The sequence below is a fragment of the Macaca thibetana genome, chromosome 15 (assembly GCF_024542745.1).
Source record: "Macaca thibetana thibetana isolate TM-01 chromosome 15, ASM2454274v1, whole genome shotgun sequence".
In the NCBI taxonomy this organism is placed as follows: domain Eukaryota; kingdom Metazoa; phylum Chordata; class Mammalia; order Primates; family Cercopithecidae; genus Macaca; species Macaca thibetana.
In genome coordinates this window covers 96,539,096-96,561,941 of record NC_065592.1, presented here as the reverse complement: position 1 = coordinate 96,561,941, position 22,846 = coordinate 96,539,096, and the positions used below count along the sequence as shown (strand labels likewise).

General features: G+C 40.7%; 1 long non-coding RNA gene across 1 annotated transcript in view; it reads right to left on the bottom strand.

Annotated features, from left to right (window-relative positions):
* The window catches only part of LOC126937632 (uncharacterized), a 210,249-nt gene that overhangs the window by 30,999 nt on the left and 156,404 nt on the right, over positions 1-22,846 (bottom strand). The gene's annotated exons all lie outside the window — the stretch shown is intronic.

Sequence of the window (22,846 nt, the reverse complement as noted above, 5' to 3'; positions counted from 1 at the left end):
ATACCCTACAGAATGTTATGTATATGTATTATACCATTCCTCTGTGGACATGCGTTTACTTTGTTTACAGTTTGGGGGTTCTCTTTTTCCTACTTTGGACAGTGCATGTACATTTACTTTGCATGCTGGTGCTTTTTTTTCTATAGCAATGGTGTCTGATAGACATATGCAAGTTACATGTAATTTAAGATCTCGTAGCCACACTAAACAACAGGTAAAATTAATTTTAATATATTTAACCCAATACATTGGAGATATTATTTCAGTGAGATATTTTTCATTCTTATCAAACTAAGTCTCAGTCTGGTTTGTATATCTCAGTTGAGACACTAAAGTTTTACTGATAATACTTAATCCATGTTTAGATTTCATAATATCTAAATTTGCAAAGTAAATTTACATACCCATGTTGGTTTAAATGTGCTTAAAAGTTTTCCAATAACTGAAATGACTAGCAGTTTAAAATTTAAAATTTTGTTACTCGATTACTCCATATTTCAAGTATTAGTGGCTACCATATTGGTCAGAGCAGTTTCATAGGATGATTTCCTAGATTTGAAGTGTGTGTATATTTCTGGTATTATAAGATGTCAGATTAGTTTTTGGAGAAATATCTTAATTTTTACCTGCTTTGATGTGACCTTTCTGATGTGTTTTTTCATCTACCTCTGTGTATATGTGTGACATTCCTTTATAAATGCAATATGTTCGCACAGGTCCTACGCTGATTCCTTATTAATACTGTGCATCCTTGAACTGAGAAAGTGGGTATTATTCCTGAGCTATATTATGGAGGATAGTAAAGGCCAAGGACCAGCAAAATGAGCTGGTTAAGCCTCTTGAGCTTGTTTTAAGCCTCTTGAGCTTATTGCCTCCAGAAACCTCACCAATACCCTGTGAAAGTTATAGGTGGCCCTTCTCCCAGTGAAACAACCTAATGGAGGTTTTTGGTGCATGGTGATTTTTTTTTCTTTTTTTGAGACGGAGTCTCGCTCTGTCGCCCAGGCTGGAGTGCAGTGGCACGATCTCGGCTCACTGCAAGCTCCGCCTCCCAGATTCACGCCATTCTCCTGCCTCAGCCTCCCGAGTAACTGGGACTACAGGCGCCCGCCACCGCGCCAGGCTAATTTTTTGTATTTTTAGTAGAGACGGGGTTTCACCGTGTTATCCAGGATGGTCTCTATCTTCTGACCTCGTGATCCGCCCTCCTCCGCCTCCCAAAGTGCTGGGATTACAGGCGTGAGCCCCCGCGCCCGGCCGGTGCATGGTGATGCTTTTGTTTCCCTTTAGCAGACATAGAAGTGGAAGGCTGCTTGTTTTCCCCAGTTTCTCCTTCACCCACATACGTATAGTAGGCAAAGACGGCGTGCCTACGTTTTTCAGCTGTTCGAGCCCACTCACTGCTGACAGATTGTTGCTCTTGGTCTGTGCTCCCCGACCTTGCTTCAAGCCAGGGCTGCAACATCTCCTTGGGAGAACTTCCTACTTTATCCAGTCCACCCACGAACTCCAAAGCCCCTAGCCTCCTGTGTGTCTTCCCACTGGTAATCTTCCCTAACCTGAAAGCCCCTTTTGTATACAGTATTATGGTTCCAGATATCAGTGTTTCCTCGTTTCAATGAAGATGGAAGTTTACTTTACTGCTGCTTATTCTCCATGTTGTTCTCTATTGGTTTGCAAAAAAGGGGAGGGGGCAGAAATGATATTTCTCTTCGCAATCCAGAAACTGGTTATAAACAAATTTTCGGACCCTGGAGAGGCCTTTGGGTCTCAGCCAAAAATAGATTGGAGTCATGGGATATGGAACATTGATTTTTTTTTTCTCCCCATTGGTAAAGTCAACATATCCCAGCAGTTAGGTCTAAGTGACAGTCTCTGTAACTATGCAGATTACTAACAGGCATTCATTTTGCAAATGTTCCCACTTGATTACTTTCATATTTCTGTAGTTTAATTAGGCTGGTAGGGCACTGCGAAGAGCTTAAGACGTGCACTTGTCCAATGAGACTGATTTCCAGTTACAGAACAATTCCAAAAATCAAGTATGCTTATAAAGAAGGTATTATAAGCCAACAAGGACACAGTGTGCCAGGAAGGATTAAGCTGCCCTGACTGTACTGGAGTGGGGCAAGGGGAGCCAATCATTCACATTCTAAACAGGCAGGAGCGCAGGACTCAATAACTGTCTCTGGTACAGGTACACCATGTGGTGCTAATGAACCATATGGTCCTAAGAAAGGCTGCTCTTTACAGCCTGTTACTTAATTTTGTTTTAAGCTCAAGCAGGAAGAAAAGCATAGACTTTTCTTTTTCTGGCACTAAAAACTACACAACCTTGTTATAACGATGATATTTTCCTTTATATCACAAAGGCAATGTGACTGCCCATTGGTTATAGAATGAGTAGTTTCAACCTGGTTATTAGTGGGCTACTTTGCATTTTCATTCCAGGAAACTCTGGAGATTAAACAGTGAACCTACATCAAGTTAGCCCTTCCTAACCATTATGCATTTTGCAAAATGGAAGGACAGTGGCTGGTATTAGGAAGATAGCCTATAGCCACAGAACAGAGAAAAGTACTCAAATGACAACCTTTAAATTTAGTCCTCTGGCCACTGACAACCAACAACTTTGCCATGAGAAACTAGAATTAGGAAAAAACTGAAGTCTTACAAGCCATATTAACATGAAGAATTAAAGCCTACCTCTTCCAAGTACTGGCCATACTTCCAATAATATTCATAAAATAAGAGGATAGGAAAACCTTAGGTCATTCAGAAATGCTTCATCTCTCCTTCCACCTTCTGGTCATGCAGAACTGGCAAACCCACAGATCACTATGGACAAGAACAGAGTTGGGGCAGTATTCCTTGGTCTAAACTAAATCCTTACAACTGCAGGGTGCCTATCTCATTCCATGATGATTTGTCCATATGTCTAACCTCTAGAATACTAGTTCTTATGTCTCTTCAGTACCTAGTACCTGGCATTCAGTAGACATTCAGTAAATATTTGTTTAACAAACGAATGAGTGAATGAATGAGGACTACAAAATAGCTAACCTTCACACAAGCAAGAACAATTGACTGTCTAACTTATAGAATCTCATTAAAAATGCATACTTGTCGTAAACATTGCAAACTGAGAGACTGAAAATCTTCCTCTCATCTTAATCTCATTTCCTATAGTCGGTCACAGTTAATATTTTGATGTCCCTGTGAATTTTTCTCTCTATATGATAAACAATACAGTAAGTTATAATATCAAAATGGAGTGGATGAATCTTCTTTCTAGCCCAATGCCTGAATCACTTTCACATTTCCCAGTTCCTCTTAGCAAAATCAGGTAAATAATTTTGCTTGTGTTATAACATCAACTGTGTTGTACAATGATTAGCAAACAAAGTTCAGGAGATTGGCCTTCTTGATCATGTGCAATGCAAGCCTATAGTTTAGTAGTGTTGACTATGTTGAAGCTAAATGGAATTATTAGAAGAATACCCAACATAAATAAATGCAAAAATAAGGGTAGCTGGATTCTCTCTGTGTATATGAGCAATTGTTCTGCTATCATATTTGGAAAAACGCTTCTAGGAAACAGAGAACAAGCTGGTTGCCACTTCTAGCAGGTATGGAAATGTGATTCAGCAGCCAAAAGCCCAGCTCTGGAGCCGGACTGCCAGGTCTCAAGTCTTGGTCCCACCAGTCACTAGATCCATTACCTTGGAAATTTATGTAACCACTCTGTCTCAGTTTCCCCATGTGTAAAATGCAAATAAATATACTTCTCCCTCATATTTTTGTGAGGATTAAATATATTTGCATGTAAAAAACATGTAAAAGAATACCCCACAGAGAAAGGCTATAAGATACATTCTTTTTATTCATTGAGATACAATTTATGTATGTAAATGCACAGATTTTATGTAAACAGTTTGATGCATCTTGACAAATGTGTACACTCACATAACAATCACCCCAGTCAAATGTAGCTCATTGACTTTCTCAGAAAGTTCCCTAGTATCCCAAACTCACCCCTATCCCTCCAGGCAAGCCTGATTACTTTTCTTTCCCCTATAGATCCCCTATAGATTTCCCCTTAGCCTGATTACTTTTCTTTCCCCTAAAGAATTTCATATAGATGGAATTATACAACGCATGTTCTTTTGTTCCTTGTTTTTCTCACCCAACATAATGTATACGTTTTATCCAGTAGGTCGTTCTATCTTTATTGCTAAGTAGTAGTTCACTGTAGACCACAATTTTAGACCACAATATCCATTCTACTCTTGATGGACATTTAGGTTGCTTTTAGTTTTTGCAGAATATTTGTTTTTGAAGAACTTTTATTTTCCACACATTTGTTAGGTGTTTCAGAATATTTTATGCTCTGGAAATATGAATTAGGATGTGCAGGTGTGATTTACCCACATGGTAGTTTGTTTCCTATGTCCCTTTCTCTCCCTCCTAATCTTCAGAGCCTCTTTACTTATCTGCTGTTCTTCACAGGGATTGAGAAAATTGTTGGCTTCAGGCCACAAAATGGGAGACCAGTGATGAGTCTCAAAAGGGAATAACAGGGCAACCAGAGCACCATGAGGTCATTGGTGGTTGAATAGGATTTGATTAGCCGGGCCCTGTGCCACATAACAGCCCGTTGCTGCATTTTGAGAAGAATCACTTGGCTTTTCTTAGACTCCAATAAAAGCAAGAGTTACATTCACATTTGACTTCATATGTTTAAAGTACAGAAACGTGAATGAAAACATAAGAAAAAGAAATGTGAAAAACACTTGGAAGTTTGAAAGTAGTCCAATAAAGCCTGACGTATGTGAGCGTTGCGCGCTGCTCGCTCTGAAACCGATTTTGCCTCAAGCAGCGTGCAAGTTACAGAAGCGTCTGTGGGCTGAAAATTTTGTTATTCAGTGGCTACAATAAATGTAATCCCATTTATGGAAAAGGCTGGCCGGTTCTTGAAAGCACTTGTGCGAAACAAAGACCCTAATTCTCATTAGAATTCACCCATCAAAACTCAATCCCGCAGCCCGTTCTGACAAGGACATCTAGAGTTGAGGATTATTTGCTGTCTTTAACCGTCCATTTATCAGTGTCCGGCCCGGGAAAATAGTTTATCCAGAAAGCGAGGGTCTCCGCCGCTACTTAAACCAAATGGAACCAAACAGAAGGAAACAATTTGTTCTCGGGGACTCGGGAGAGTCCTCCGTCGCAGTCTGATTTGACTACTCTGTTTCCATAGCAACAGACGAGGCGTCCTCGAACCAGCGAGACGTGCGGAACATGATGTGCTCGCAGGAGGCTGCAGCTGGACGCTCAGGAACGCTGTTTTGTTTTGTTTCTCAAAAGCTACTGAAGTATTCAGAAAGAATCCAATCAAAATTGCATTTAAAATGGGTGGAGGAGTTGCTTTTTTTTGGCCTTTCAGATGACATGAGGATGAAATTAATTTCTGAAATGCGTTCTCCTTCCTCTTACCAGCAATACCAGGAATATGCTTGAGGGAAATTTTAATCAGATTAAAGGTTTTTACCTGTGCCTCTGCTGAGGTGTATGAGCACAACAGCGGCCAGAACTGAATAGCAAGGAAACGCTCAGATCCAGATAGTCTCCCCAGCAACTGGCTGGGAGTCTGCATGGGCCTGAGAGGACAAAGGCAGAGATTTGGAATCTGGAGGTGACTCCGTAATATCCTGTGTTGTCCCGCGAACTAGATTAGTAGAGGCACTCAGGAAGGCATTTTATCTCTTCCTCTTTTTATAATAGCTTTTGCAAAATGCTTCATTGCAAACGTAATCATATTTTTGTAGAAAAATTCATAATCTTAAGAAGAAAATCAGAACTTTACCCATGTCCCATTACAAAAAATATGTCGAGTGCTAATAATCCATGATGTATCGCCATTCGATGTCTGCGTGTGTGTGCGCGCGTGTATGTGTAACACTTTTTAAATGAGATCACACTGTTGTGATTTATTTTGAGGAAGCTTTTCCCCTCTCCCCCTTAATATGTCAAGAACATTTTCCCACATTAAATATTCTTTTACATCATCATTTTAAAATCACTGAAGGGCAGACCATTATATGAGGTACCATAATTTAACTTATCCCCTATGATTGGCCATCATGGATATTTCCTATATTTTATGATTATTAACAAACGGGCAATAAATGTAGTCAAATATTTGCACAAATTCATGACTAGTGATTTTTTTTTCTTGCAAAACATACAAAAAGTGCAGAGACACATAGAGATTTGTCTGCCAACAGCATGTTTCATACCTTGTGCCAGGCCTCTGGACAAAACCAAATAATCAGTCATGGAATAGATAACATATTTCCAATATAAAGTCAGTCTACTTCCAGTAATCAAAAGCTCAGATTCTGCTAGCAAGGAAGAAAGTCATTGACGCTGTACACAACAAAGACATCCAGTGATATCTGTCCACTTAAATCAAATCCAATAAAAAGAAGGTAGTTGAAACAAGTCAGCAAGCCTGGGCTTATGTGTGATTTCATACACTCACCACTGACAACCTCTTTGTATTAGTAACAACCTTTGGCAAATGACATACCAGGTTATCTTCACTGGATTAAAGATGAATTTTCTAGTTTAAGTGTTGGAACTATAAACAGTTTATGTCTTCAGTGGACTTTTACACTGACAACACAGATACATCGGGTATGAATAAGACAAAAGTAAGTTTGCCCAACCATCCTTGCCCTGAGTCCAGGAAGAAAAGAGAAGTCCCAGCCCTCAGAGAATCAAAAATTATGGTACCAGTACAGTTGGATACAAGGCTGACAGCTGGGGAGGGGTGAGCACTGCGTTGATCTCTGAGGAACTGGGTTTGTTTACCCAGTCAGAGGATAGCCAGCAATTTCACCAGCAAAAGCAGAATCCAGAACTGTGTGTCCTACACCATCAGCTTACCCACAGGGGCAACCACAGATTCTCCTTTGTGGGGAGGAGGGTAAACTCGCTATACTCATGGTTCACAGACAGCAGCATACTCTATACATGGTTCTGTTCCTTGCTCTTTTTTTTTTTTATGTTTTTTTTTTTTTTGCTTAACGTATCCTAGGGCTTTTTCCAAATCACTACATAGAAACTTTCTTCATTCTTTTGTATACATCACATGCCTCTATTATAATTTATTTAATAGTCTTCTATTTATTTAGTGTCCCATATTTTACAAAACAACAACAACAACAACAACAACAAAATGCTGCACTTTATACCCTCTACCTATGTCGCTTCCCACAGGTGTGACTATATGAGAATATTGCACGAGAGTGAAGTAGGCAAAATTTTCTCCTATAAGGGAGAAATTGCTAGAAATGGAACTTCTGAAACTTAGTGCGTGTACATTTGTAATTTTGAAATAGATTGTCCTCCATGAAGATTTGACTAATTGATATTTCCACCAACCATACACAGTGCAGTATTTAACTCAACTTTTAGTTTATAAAATGCGAAGGAAATGGTACCCCAGTGTTGTTTTAATTTACATTTCTCTTGTTTAATAAGGTTGGGCATCTTTTTGTATGTTTAAGAGCCATTTGCATGTCCTCTTCTTTGAACAGTCTATTGCTACCCTTATTCATTTCTGCATTGGTAAGGTTGTCTTTTCCTCAGACATTAATAGGTGCTATTTATCTGTTAGGAAGCATAACACTTTATCTGTGGCATGAATTGCACATATTTTCTCCATATCGCCATCTGTACTTTTACTTTTTTGTGTTTTTTTTTTTTTTTGCCATGAAGAAGTTTCCACATGTAAAGTAAATTTATATACTTAGGCCAGGAGCAGTGGCTTACACCTGTAATCCTAGCACTTTGGGAGGCAGAGGTGGGAGGATCGCTTGAGCCCAGGAGTTTGAGACCATCCATCTCTACAAAAAAAATAGCCAGGTGTGGTGGCATGCACCTATATGCGCCTCAGGAGGCTGAGATGGGAGGATGGCTAGAGCCTGGGAGGTGGAGGTTGCAGTGAGCCATGACCCCACCACTGCACTCTAGCCTGGGAGACACAGCAAGACTCTGACTCAAACAAAAAAAATTCCATACTTAAATATATCAATCTCTTTTATTATGGCTTCTAGAGTTTGTGTCATAGGAAAGCCATCCCCACTCTAAAGTCATAAAGAAATTTTCTCATCTTTTCTAGTAGAACTTTTGTGGCTTCACTTGTCATATTTGTCTTTGATTCATTTGGGATTTGTCCTCCTAAATGGTGTGAGATATGGCTTCAGATTTTTTTTTTTTTTTTTTTTTACATTTTTTCCTAGATGGTTGTCCCAATATCACTTATTGAATACTGGTACAGCTGGCCTCAGTATCCATAGATTATGCATCCTTGGATCCAACCTTGAATAGAAAATGTAGCTAGGCCTGCAATGGTTATGTCTGTACTGAACATGTACAGACTTTTTTTCTTGTCATTGTTCCCTAAATGATACACTACAACAACTATTTACATAGCATTTACATTGTATTAGGTATTACAAGTAATCTAGAATGATTTACAGGAGGATGTGCCTACATTACATGCAAATACTATCCCATTTTATGGCATCCTAGGGTTTTGGTATCTGAGGGGATCCTGGAACCAATCCCCCAGGAATACCAAGGGATGACTGTCATCCCTTTTATCATAAAGTCCCCTGTATTGGGATTATGCGGACTTTCTGCTCTGTTCTATTGGTCTGTCTGTTTGCTCCAGTGAACATTAACTGTTTGATCTTTAAAATGAAGATTATAATATCTGCCTCAGAGAACTAGCCTTAAGAATTAAATGAGGCCAGGCATGGCAGCTCACGCCTGTAATCCCAGGACTTTGGGAGGCCAAGGCGGACAGATCACCTGAGGTCGGGAGTTCAAGACCAGCCTGACCAACATGGAGAAACCCCATCTCTACTAAAAATACAAAAGTTAGCCAGCCGTGGTGGCGCATGCCTGTAATCCCAGCTATTCAGGAGGCTGAAGCAGGAGAATCGCTTAAACCCAGGAGGCAGAGGTTGTGGTGAGCTGAGATCATGCCATTGCACTCCAGCCTGGGCAAAAAGAGCAAAACTCCGTCTCCAAAAAAAAAAAAAAAAAAAGAGAGAAAGAAAGAAAGAACGAAAGAGAGAGAGAGAGAGAGAGAAAGAAAGAAAGAAAGAAAGAAAGAAAGAAAGAAAGAAAGAAAGAAAGAAAGAAAGAAAGAAAGAAAGAAAGAAAGAATTAAATGAATGTGTAATGTTTGGCCCATAGAAGAGTTCAATAAGTTTCTGCAATGACAACAAAAAGGAGGAAATTTTTGCCTACTTCACTCTCGTACAAAGAAATGCAGATACCCAGAGTGTTCACAGATAATCATGGTTCAAAGATTAGCCTTTTCATTCCACTCTGAACTAAAGGCTCCTTTACATAAACTAAAGGCAGAAAATGATTTTGTCAATGATCTCCATAATAGGTTTGAGGTGGTTTTAGTGAGTTTTTCACTAACCTACTTTGAAATGAAATTCCTAGGGCCATTAATCCCCTGAAATTTGTTTGCCAAAGCAAATTACCAGACAAGACTGGGTTTGAATCCTGGTTTAGCCACTCATCTCTGAGATTCTGCTTCCTTATTATCAAAAGAGGGATAATTATATCTCCTATTCTGACAAATATTGAGATAATAATATAAGTAGCTAGTACTGTGCTTGTCATATAGTATATGTTCAGCAAATGTAGCTTTAACAAATTTTTGTTATCACTATCATGTTCTTTGTTGTAATCATTAAAGATTATGGCTTTGGGTGGATGAAGACAAAAGGAGGGTAATAAACACTAAAACGAAAGGAAGGAAGGAAGGAAGGAAGGAAGGAAGGAAGGAAGGAAGGAAGGAAGGAAGGAAGGAAGGAAGGGAGGGAGGGAGGGAGGGAGGGAGGGAGGGAGGGAGGGAGGGAGGGAGGGAGGGAGGGAGGGAAAGAATAATCAGAATATTAAAATCAAAGCTACTTCCAAAACTAAGGTGTATTGATAGAAGGATAGATGAATATACAACAACGATAAACAATAAGTGATAAGTCAGGTAAAATGTTAATGACAGAATCTAAATTTACACTATAAATTGCCTTCAAATTTGCTGTATGTTTGAAATTTGTTACGGTAAAATATTAGGAAAAATTAAAGGCTTCCATTGCTTACTCCCTCTAGTCCTAATTTCGTCATAACCCCCAAAACGCCTAAAGGTAAAGGATGATTGATTTTCCTTGAATCTTGATATTTCATATAGAGTGGAGAACTTGTCATTTGCCTCCTCGCCAATTTTTCAAGCTGTCTTTGTGAATGTGATTCATTCCCTTCCCCTAAGATTCATACTTCTTATTTCCTGCTGGTCCAACTGACAGCTCCAATTTACGCACACCTGCCATCAATATACTAATGTCCCAGAATCTCCCCTCCCTCCTGTTTCTCTCAAGCCACCAACTCCCAGAGTCCAAACAGCTTCGTACCCAGGAAACCGCGGAGTGGAAGTTAGGGTTTAGAATTGAAAGCCCTGTTTCCAAGACATTTGGAAAGCGAAAGTCAACTGCAGTTTTCTCCTGTTGCTATGACACAGGTGACCGTAGAGTCGCTAGCCTGGAAACTGACAGACAGGGATCAGGATGCACTGGTTGCCATGGTGAGGAGGAAACTAAGGATGTTTTCTCCATGCCCATTGGTGCCTGGCATATCAGGTGACCAGAGCTGCCAGAAAGTGCTAAAAGCCCCTCATCAAATCATTAACCTGTAAGTTCACATTCAATTGTGTGCAATGGGTCTGCAGGCCCAGCTTCATGAGAGATTGTTGGGGGAGAACAGAAATGCCGGACATTTCAGCATCCTAGACAAATAAAGTATCTAAACCAAACCCTGTATTTTTTAATGACTTGTTCATATTCTTGTGTCAAAGGAAGGTTTACTCCTTTGAAATGTTGTTCAACTTTGGGCAATCAGCATCCGCTAGTTCAATATTTGTCAAAATGCTGTTCCCAAGCCATCTGTTGAATCAGAATATCTGGGGGGTGGAGCCCAGGCATCTGCAGTTTTAACTACATTCCTAGGCTAACTGATGTGTGACAAGTACTGCTCTAGTCTAGCTATCTAACTTTAAAATCTCCGAGCAAAATAACTCTAGTCAGTAGCACCCAAACTTTTCACTGCCCCATATCTTTTGTCATGTCCCTCCATCCCCAAGGCACCTCAAGAGTCCCATTCTTTGAGAGGTGTTTGTCTGCCAAACAAAATGTGTATACTGAAGAGATCGGCCAGGCACGGTGGCTCATGCCTGTAATCCCAGCACTTTGGGAGGCCAAGGCAGGCAGATCACCCAAGGTCAGGAGTTCAAGACCAGCCTGACTAACATGGAGAAACCCCGTCTCTACTAAAAATACAAAATTAGCCAGGTGTGATGGCGCATGCCTGTAATCCCAGCTACTTGGTAGGCTGAGGCAGGAGAATCACTTGAACCCAGGAGGCAAAGGTTGCAGTGAGCCGAGATCACGCCATTGCACTCCAGTCTGGGCAACAAGAGTGAAACTCTGTCTCGAAAGAAAGGAAAGAAAGGAAAGAAAAAGAAAGGAAAGAAAGGAAAGAAAGGAAAGAAAGGAAGAAAGGAAAGAAAGGAAGAAAGGAAGAAAGGAAGAAAGAAAGAAAGAAAGAAAGAAAGAAAGAAAGAAAGAAAGAAAGAAAGAAAGAAAGAAAGAAAGAAAGAAAGAGAAAGAAAGAAAGAGAAATCATTTTCCCCATTTTTAAATCGAAGACTTACGTAACTGCCAGCCTGATTGGATGAGAGAGGCAGTATTAAGATATTATATTGACAAAAATTTACTTCAAACCAAGGAAAGTTTATCTTCCTCTGCAGATTCAGCTCAGGTGTATGTATATTGCTCATTAGAGTTTCAGAGCTAAAGAAAGCAGCTCAAGCTCACTGCCACTGTCTTTTTGGAGACCAAGTGATCTGGGAATCTCAAATTGTGATCTACAAAAACTGTTCAATAACTCCATTGCATCAGAGAGCCTGTTCTGAGATTCTGCAGACTCACGTAAAACAGAAGCAGTAACAGGATCCATCCTCCTCCTAAGGAATTTAAACTCATTTATTCATTCATTTACTTATAACCACCCTTCCCCCAGTGTGGACAGAATTTAAAGTGATTTGCAAAGATCCATAAAATAATCTGAATTACCAATTGATATAGCACAGCCTGCTACTTGTCTCCTAATAGCCCAACTCCATTTCCTCTGCAGTATTAAGACTGCTCGTTTTCAGCCAAAATACATGGTTGACCATCTTTCCCAGCTGTTCTCATAGCTAGGTGTACTCAGGTGACTAAGGTCTGGTCAATGGGATGTAAATGTCAGTTGCATGTGCAACTTCTAGACAGCATCCCTTAAAAGGAGGATTAATTGTGACCCTCTTCTCTCCCATTCCCCTTCCTACTGGCTGGATGATGGACATGATAACTGGAGCCACAGCAGCCCATCTTGTACCATGAGTTGAAAGCTGGGTGTTGAGGATGGCAGTGCAACACGTAAGAGGTCTGGGTTCCTAATAATCCTGGAGCTGCCATTCTAAACTTGGACCCCTACTCAGAATCTTACCCGAGAGAAAAAGAAACTTCTCTCTTATTTAAGCTACTGGTATTTTGCGTTTTCCATTCCCCACAGCCAAGCTTAATCCTCACTGCTAATGCAAGTGAGATAAAAAAAGAAAATGGCAACACATAATAGAATAAGAAATAAACAACACAAGAATATATACCATAAAAACCATATATATTTGCTATTAATGAGTTGCAAATTTAGATGCGAACTTTCCAGAGGTTGACATGGCTGTAAAACTTTTTAAGAACACAGCTCTTGGGATCATATGCTTATTTTTTAAATTTCTCAAAAGAAATACTACTGTTTCTGATGTTAAAAACAAATAAATTTATTCTGAATCTTTATAAAGAGGGCATCTATCATTTGCTGTAATTAACAACAACTGAAACTACTTCCTTATATTAGAAACAACGTGTTTCATGATGTTCTTCAGCACAGGTCAGGAGAATCAAAGTGTAGATGATTTGAAATTGCCCCGTGTAGTTGTCCATGTGCTACGCTAAATTGAATGCTTGCTTGCTTCATCCCTTGCAAACACTAGCTAGGCAGTGACTTTCAGAGGTAACTGGTGGGAGGATAAGAAAGTGACTACAGAAGCCAAATTGTTATAGAATCAACCCACATCCGTGTTGTCTACCACCAGCTCCAGCACCAGCATCACCAATGAGAAAAGGATAGAATAGCCATGTCCTCCCTTGCACAAAGGGTACCCCATTCAACCTTTCCATTTTTGGCTTATTTTCTCCTTTAATACATTCAATGTTACTTACGTTTAAATTTTCTAGGTTATTTTAAATGTATTAAAAGCCACGTAGGCTAGGCACGGTGGCTCATGCCTGTAATCCCAGCACTTTGAGAGGCCGAGGCGGACAGATCACCTGAGGTTGGGAGTTCGAGACCAGTCTGGCTAACATGGTGAAACCTCTTCTCCACTAAAAATAAAATAATTAGCTGGGCATGGTGGTGGGCGCCTGTAATCCCAGCAACTCAGGAGGCTGAGGCAGGAGAATTGCTTGAACCCAGAAGGTGGAGGTTGGAGTGAGCTGAGATCCTGCGACTGCACTCCAGCCTAGGCAAGAGAGTGAGACTCTGTCTTAAAAAAAATAAATGAATAAAAATAAAAGCATGTGTCTTTGCATGCACATGCATGTAGTAGGAGAAGAAACTCAATGTGTGATATTTTACTTCTGCTCTCTGCATATTTCTAAATACAAAATACAGATAGATATGAACAAAACTCAGATACATAAGGCATAGGAAACAAAAAATATAAATATTTAACTTAGGAGTCATGCACCTCAACTGTGAATACAAAGTGGCAAACATTGGCAATTTATGTCTCATAAAGGAAACCAGAATGGATTCCAACCCAGAGGCAGTGACAGGCATCCCTGAAGCCACGGGATACATTTTCAGCAAATTTAAGCACTTAAGTGAGACACTTGCTGATATAGATCCTCATATTTGCTCCATCGATTCTAGAGCATTTCAAGCAGGACCCTACCACAAAGATTCGCTGGTTAAACCTGGGTCTCTTTCTTGCCTTAACCTGTTGGTGGGATGATTCATGAACACACTGTGTGGGGAATGAGTGGGGAACTTGTACCACCTATGGCAGACAATTACACACTTTGCATCCAACATGGTTCCTTTATAACTTATGACTAGGTTTTGCTAACATATTCTTTCCTATAACCCAACACTGGCTTTGAGAAAAGAAGTCTATGCCAATTTTTGTTTGTTTTTTACCTTGAGCATTACTTATTTTCATGATGCAAATACTGGACTTACACTGGTGAAGTAGAGGGATGCGTGGATATCTTCAGGATAGCCAGTCATTCTGAATAATTCTAGTCTCACCCAAACAGAACACAAAATGAAGTCCTCTTTATCCCCCAGTAAGAATGCCTGAGCATCTTTTCTCATCTTTAATCTAAATTAACTGTTCAATTCACCTGGGCAGCCACAGGCTAAAATCTCAGAAGTTTATCACACTGGTTTAGTTACTATCTCCCTTACTATTAAAAGCCACCTTTTAATTTACATACTGAATGCACACCCAAGTTATTTTTCCTACAAATGGAATCTCTAATTAGGATCAACTTCATTTGAAACTGGGCAGCAAATGGGAAAATGAGAGTGTTAGAGAACATCATTAATAGCAACTGCAAATAACCTTTTAATCAATTTTGAATATTTCCCTCTGAGGACTCACTCTTCCATTTATGAAACAGAAAATTTTGGCCTGCCATTAACAATCATCTCAGCAGCATGCACAACAATAGTAATAACAGGCATTTTAAAAGTTAACCAACACGTGGATAGATATTTTTCATCACGAAAGGCTTTCATTTGTATTTTTATCTCCTTCGATCTTATACCTGCCTTGTGTGTGTAGTAAAGTGTTTTTACTTGATTTCGCAGACAAAGGGCAAAGGGGTTAAGAGTGTGTCAGGTTACTTAGGTTTGGGTCTCAGTTCTACTGTTTATCATCTGCGCGGCTTTGGACAAGTTACTCAGTGTCTCTGAACCTCAGTAAACTTATAAAATGAAGACAAAAATGTCTACACAGCCAGATGCTGTGAAATGCAGTCACACTAGTAAAATGCTCCATTAGCGGAGGATGGGTTCAGTGCTCTTCCCAGGGATGAGCAGTTTAATCTGCAGAACCAGGAAGAGCCTGGGATCCAGATCTGGGGCTTGCCTGAAGCGAGAATCGATTTCAGAGCAGAACAAAGATTGACATTTCCAACACTTAACCTTTTTCCGTTTCTGCTGTCCCATCAGCTACGTGAGCGCTCTTAAGAATAAAAGGAATATGGACACTCCTTTGGGACGGGGTGCAATGCAAATATTTTATGATCAATCTATAAATAGATTGATTATTTATAGAAGAATCTATAAATAATGAATAGAACCCACAGAATTGTGCTGTCAGTTCAGAAGCCTGGAAATGATTGTCACAGATTGCTTTTGCAGCTTGGGCACAGCGGAAAGCAGCCTGGCCACTTAGGGAACGAGGCCTAATGCTCAAGTCCAGAGCTGGCCACAAGGTGGCAGGATGTCACCAGCGAGCACGATCAAGCCCAAACTTCCTGGCGCAACCTCCTTGTTCCCACCCAGGCTAGGGTACTGATTGACGCCTGAAGCTCAAGATGACAACCTGAAATATTCCAATCAATATCAGCCCGAAATCTAATGCCAAAAATCCCACAAATGCCATTTTTTTGCCTAATTGCTCAGCTCTTAGACAAGACAGCAAAACAGGCACATCATCCTCCACGTACAAAAAGAAACTTCAAGGTGACCGTGAACTTATTCTGATATAAATGACTAATTCTTTTTTTATGAATTCCAATTTTCAAATGCACTAAAAAAAGTGAGAAGCTTTAGGTGTCGGAAACAACCCTCCAGAATTCCTGGAGCTCTCCTATTATAATGTTTTCTTATAAAGATGAATATATCCGGCCAGGCAGTGGTTCATGCCTATAATCTCAGCACTTTGGGAGGCCAAGACAGCAGGATCACTTGAGCCCAGGAGTTCGAGACCAGCCTGGGCAACACAGTGAGACCTCGTCTCTACAAAAAATAAAAAAAAAAGCCGGGCATAGTGGCATGTGCCTATAGTCCTAGTGACTCAGGAGGCTGGGGCAGGAGGATCACTTGAGCCTAGGAGGTTGAGGCTGCAGTGAGCCATGATCTCACCACTGCTTTCCAGCCTGCGTGACACAGTGAGACCTTGTCTTAAAAAAAATGACTATATATTCAAAAAATAGTCAAATCTAAATTATTTCTATATCACTCAAATGCCACCAACCATTTTCAAAACCTGAATTTTCCCACCAACCTATTTCTGAGCTATCTTCTCTCTTTTCCTCTCCACAAAAGTGAATGCTTAAGGATGATACAATTTAAATAACAGCCTAACTTTAAACAAGGTTTTCTATAGACTTGTATTGTTTTAGAATCAGACAATAACTGGGAGATTATCTATGTTAATGCTCTCATTTTCTTAAGAAAGAAACTGGTGTTGCCAGAGGTTAATAAATTTGCCAAATATGACCCAGCAAGTTAGGTCAGAACTGAGACCCAAACTTTGATCATCTCTCAAGACACTTTGGACTAACTATGACCATTTATTTAACTGTGCCTGGAAAGTCACTACTTTCCTTTAGCCTATGGAACAGCAAGCCAGTAACAAGGAAGAAAATACCAGTTCAGTATTTTGCTCCGTAATTCCAGCAGTTCAACTTGGACTCTGTACTAGAAGCCATGATTAGGACAAACACTATATGAGGAGCATCAAGATGAATACAAATAGTGAAGCCCTAAAAATCAAATAAAATCCCTAACAGCTCACAACCATTCAAACGGGATAGAAGTGAGGAAAATGCAAGCAGAAGAAAGAAGATGGCTCTCCAGGGATGCTGGAGACCCTGAGCCCTCTCTTACAAGGTGTGACTGTAAAGTAATGCGACTGATTTTAAAAGAAACACAACCAGAGCTTCCACATCTAAGTGAGCCCTGTGTCCTCTGGCGCAGTCACTTGGGGAGCTGCATTTTTGTGGCAAGGATGTTGCAGCAGCTCAGATATTAACTCTTGTTTGAGAATTGTCTTCAGTGTCCTCTTTAGCACGTTCTTCTAAATGTTGATCACGCACACAAATCTTGGTCGTGTGAGGGTGGAGTTTTTTCTAAAAAACCTCTGGTGTCAACTCTTGGAAAAAGGTGACTGGCCTAGGTAGCTCATCATATTTTGGGATAAATCTGAGTTGCATGTATTAAATAGTAACTGGGTTCATTTTCCCTTGGGGCTGAAACATTGGACAGTGTGGTTCATCTAGAGAAAAAGATTCAGCCACATGGAGTCAGTTAAGGAAAAACCTTAAGGAGCATGAACGAATCTGTGTATTATTGACTTCAAAGCAAGGCCTCTTAATTCTAGTTCTTAATCATTTTGTGTCTGTTGATAAGTTACTCTTACGTCTCTCAACTCACATCTAAGCTCTTCTAAAGGAAAGGTCAATTTTTAGATCAAATCGTATAAAATTACTGCTATTTGACCATATTTAATGTACAAAAATCACATCATTCAAGGTAATCAATTTAACAGCTTAATAGCTTAGCAGAGGCCAGGTGCGGTGGCTCATGCCTGTAATCCCAGCACTTTGGGAGGCCAAGGCAAGTGGACCACGAGGTCAGTAGTTCGAGACCAGCCTGGCCACCATGGTGAAACCCTGTCTCTACTAAAAATAAAAAAAAAATTAGCCAGGCATGGTGGCAGGTGCCTGTAATCCCAGCTACTCGGGAGGCTGAGGCAGGAGAATCGCTTGAATCTGGGAGGCAGAGGTTGCAGTGAGCCAAGATTGCGCCATTGCCCTCCAACCTGGGCAACAGGAATGAAACTGTCTCAAAAAAAAAAAAAAAATCTTGGTAGAGTGGTAAAAAGGAGTTTAAACGTGTTAGCTAACATCACCCTGCTGAGATGGACAATACTGAACATCGATATTGAGATCCTAGAGCATGTGGTGCTAAACAGCCTCACAAGAGCCGAACATCAGTTTTCTCTCTTAATAGTCCTATTTTTTATGCATTTAGGTTTTCCTCACCATCTAATTTAAACTGCACATCTTGAGGGTATAAAATATTCAGTCAAACACACCCACAAACAGCCTTTCACAATCAGGGCTATTCTGTAAAAACCATCCGTCTTACCCTAAGCAATGATGGTAATGTGATTACCTACATATTGGAAAGCAGGTTTGCCAGTTTGGTCCCTCTAGGTCCTGGGACTCAGCCAGACAGGCCAGCTGATCTGAGTTGTGCTTAAGCGATTTCACTAAGGAACAGAGTGTACCCTCTGCCTTTTCACCTCCCTCCCGCAGGGCAGATGTGACCTCGCCGATCACAGTTGAAGTTACTGTGCAGTGAGCCTTCTTTCCCCCTCTGGTTCTTCTCTTTGCTTTTCATTTCTTCATTATCAAGCATTTATCATCAAAACGTGATCAGAGAAGCCCCTGGCCAGTTCTACCCCTTCCCCCCTCGCTACACACCAGGGCGGACATTCATTTGAATATTCAAATTCATCCTCCAGTCTCTCTAATCTGCCTGGGAGAAAGGACTCATTGGTTAGAGCATAGAACTTTCTGGTTATTATTTCAGCATACAAATGTCATTTAATGTGCGGGTGGGTCTGCAAAAACTGTGTGCCATTTATTTAACTCACTTGATACTCTTCTCAATGAAGAAAATACATCACTGATAAAACCTGGCCCCATGGGGCTTACCCAGTGATCAGCAGAGCTATCAAGACCCCGCGTAGAAGAGGCCCGCTCCGTGCTTCCCACCCAGGACTCAGCATCGGCCCGGGCAGAAAACCTGTGCCTCCCTCCCAATCCCCTCCCTCACTCCTTTTCAGCAATCATCGCCAGTGGGAAGTCACTCTGCACATTCAATTACATTGTGACGAATCTTAAATTGTTCACCTGCGCCTCAAAATGAAAAAAAGTGGGACTACAAGGCTGTGGAATTATGGTCTCTGCTGGGGTCTTCCTAGTAAGTCCTAGGCCTGGCAGGAGGTGTTCGCACGTCTTTTGTTAGCAGCTGGGCTGACCTCGCCTCAAGGCTCCTTTTCATTATTGCTGCCTGGAAAGGTATTTCTTGTTTTGGGGTTTTTTTTTTTTTAAATCAATTTTTTAAAGAAGATTTTTTTTAAATCAATCTTTTGTGATCACGAAAGCAATCTCTTTTCAATATCAGAAAATTAGAAAATGTTAACTGGGCTCAGTGGCTCATGCTTATAATCCCAGCACTTTAGGAGGTGAAGTGGGGGAGGATCACTTAGGCCTAGGAGTATGAGACCAGCCTGGGCAACATAGTGAGATCCCATCTCTACAAAAAATTTAAAAATTAGCCAGACATGGTGGCACGCATCTGTAGTCCCAGCTACTCAGGAGGATTGCTCGAGCCCAGGAAGTTGAGGCTACGGTAAGACATGATTGCACCACTGCACTCCAGCCTAGGTAACAGAGCAAAAGTGTCTCAAAAAACAAACAAAAAATTAGAAAGTGTTGATAAGAAAAAAAGGAAAATCAAACCATCATATTCTTATTCCCCCAAAATTACCCCCAGGTAACCCCAATGTACAAATCCTCCCACACTTTCTCTCTGCACCTATAAATGTATTTTATATATACATATAGAGGTATACACTCATATGTGTATATATATATGTATACATACATAAAATCAGTCATCTTTCCATGTCAATCAATTTTCTTCTCATTTAATACCTTTCAAATGTTCTCCATTGTCCCCAAAACATCTGTTATTTTAGGAGTTTAGCTAAACCACATCCAATCCAAGACCACACACTGTATCTGGTTGTAATGTTTCTTAAATCTCTTTAAATCTAGAACACTCGTCTCTTACTGCTCATCACTGATTGAAGAATGCAGGCCAGTTGTCTAGTTAAAGATCCAGCCTCTGGATTTATTTGCCTTGTTGCTTCCTTAGATGCTCAGTTTTTTTGGGTGGGGGGTGTTGTTTGTTTTGTTTTGTTTTGATACAGGTTTTCTGTTTGTTTCGTTTTGTTTTGTTTCTTGCTCTGTCGCCCAGGCTAGAGTGCAGTGGTACAATCTCGGCTCACTGCAACCTCCACCTCCCAGACTCAAATGATCTTCTCACCTCGGCCTCCTAAGTAGCTGGGACCACAGGCTGGAGCTACCACACCCAGGTCCTCAGTTATTAAGCTTGTTCTTCCATCTCTATATTCCCTGTGAACTGGAAATCAGACCCAACGGATTAGATTCCAACATTTCTAGGCTAGAATCCATCCGGAAAGATGTGGAATGCTTTACGCTGTCCCACATCAGCAGACACTTCACACTCAGTTGCTCACCATTAGTTAACGCTGCCATTGCCCACTGGGTGGGGAGATGATAGCCTAATCTATCCAACCGGGAAGTATCCTTTGGGGTGTTACTCTGGCAAATTATTTTCCAGACTTTAAACGTTTGTACCAGTATCCTGATCCAAAAACCATACCATATGTAAGTCAATAGTAAAGAACAGACAGGACCAGTTTGAGATCAAAGCCGGGGAGGGGTAAGTAAGTGGGGAAGAGCGAAGGTACGAATTTGCTTAGTGTTCATAGCTGGAAGGAAGCCTCACTGTTACAGTTTTCATGGTGCTCTCTACTTTCCAAAGTAATTGACAGACATTACTGAAGCTTGGTGTAAATCACAAGCCCCGAGGACTTGTGGGAGACTGAGCAACTGGGAAAGTCAGCACCGGGTGTTGTGTAATTTTTTTTTCCTGAATAGCTCTTCACAGGAGGTCCTCGGGGATTCTGATGTCTCTTTTAACACTCGCTAGTCAAGGTGATAATGCCAGGCTTACACATGTACATTCTTCAGAAATAAGAACTGCCTGTAATCCTCCCCAGAGGCGCCTGATCTAAGTACCTACTTGAGCTACAATCCCATATGGTTGGATATTGTCACAACGACGAAGCACCAGCAGGGACCTTGATCCCATCTCCCCACCTACCTACTTTAATCTCTGTCTCGGTCCTGGGGGACAGTGATTCTGTGATAAGGACGTCATGCAGGTGAAGTCGTTTATAGAGCTATGGTTGCTGAGTTCAGTGCTAGGTAGGGGACCCCAGATGGGGCTGTCTCAGGTACACATCCCATTAGGCACCCGCTCTCACTGTGACCTGGGGGTCTTGTTAGTTATGCACAGTATAGGTTGTGCTGTTTGCTTTTTTTGAGGTAAGAGGGACACCGTATTTCAGACAGCAGGAAAAAACCTGAATTTGTCAATTCTATAAGTACGATTGCATTTGTACTCAGGAGAAAGATACCTCTGAAGAGGTTTGCCTCTGTGCCTTTAAGCAAGACATTTGCAGAATAAATCAGAGCTGAGGCGGCTCTGTCTGAGACTGTCAGGATGGCCCAATTTCCAGAATAATAACAGAGATGTGCCTGGATAAGGCAAATTGGCTCAGGACATGAGAGGCAGAGAAAATACATAACACAGCCCTTGGCCATCTAATGATGCAGCCAGGTAAATCTTCTCCTAATGGACATTAAGTTGAAAAAATTAAAAGGAATAAGAAGAGCACAGTGTTTAGAAAAATGGGTCCTACAGGCTCTTCTCCCTGCTGCTTCAACTCTGGGTAGGTTCTTCTAGACTGCTTTTTGTACAAGAACCTTGTACAACCAGTTCAGCTGGAAGTGTGCCCGCCGCCCTGTCACGGCCCTCATTAGATAACTCTGACCTGTTGAAAAGCTGAAAATAGAACCTTGAGCCATTTTCTCTGCAGCTCAACTCTTATAAATTATCTGTCTTTCTAAATATTAGCAGTACCCTGGTTATACTGTCATTTTTAAAATACTTGTCCATTTTTACCTTTTCTTAACACCCCTGACCACCACACTACTTTTCTTCAGGAAAAGGTTTTTTATGTAAAGAGAGGAGTGGTTTTCTTTTTATTTCTTTTCTCCCTAGACAGCTAGAGATATTAGTTAAAAAAAAATTCTTGAGGGCTTTTATCCTTGGTTTAAATCACCTGGAAAGATCAGTAGGGAAGAATAGAGTATTTCCTTAGTTACCCATTTGCTGTAGTAACTAAAGCCCACAAAAATCCATCTCCCACTTCCTATTAAAATTTTATAAGCATTAAAAACATTCACTTGGATGCTGTATGGTGTTTTTTCTTTTGCATCCAAATTGAACTTTTTTCACTCTGACGTCTATAGCCTGGCTGATTTTTCTTAATTTATTTACTCACTTAAAATTTTTTTAAATTAATAAGTGAACTCCTGGCAGGGAACAGGGCTCACAAATGTAATCCCAGGGCTTTGAGAGGCTGAGTCAGGAAGATCACTTGACACCAGGAATTCGAGACCAGCTTGGGCAACATAGTGAGATTCCCATCTCTTAAAAAAAAAAAAAATTAAAACTTAGCCAGATGTGGTAGTATGTGCCTGTAGTCCTAACTACTCAGGAGACTAAGGCAGGAGAATCGCTTGAGACCAGAAATTCAAGGCTGCGGTAAGCTACGATCACACCACTGCACTCCAGCCTGGGTGACAGAGAGAGACCCTGTCTCTAAAAAATAAACAAATAAATAAATAAATAAGCTCTCAGTTCTGTTCAATAAACCAATGGCCTTTGAATTTTCCAACAGGAGTCTCTTCTGAATCTG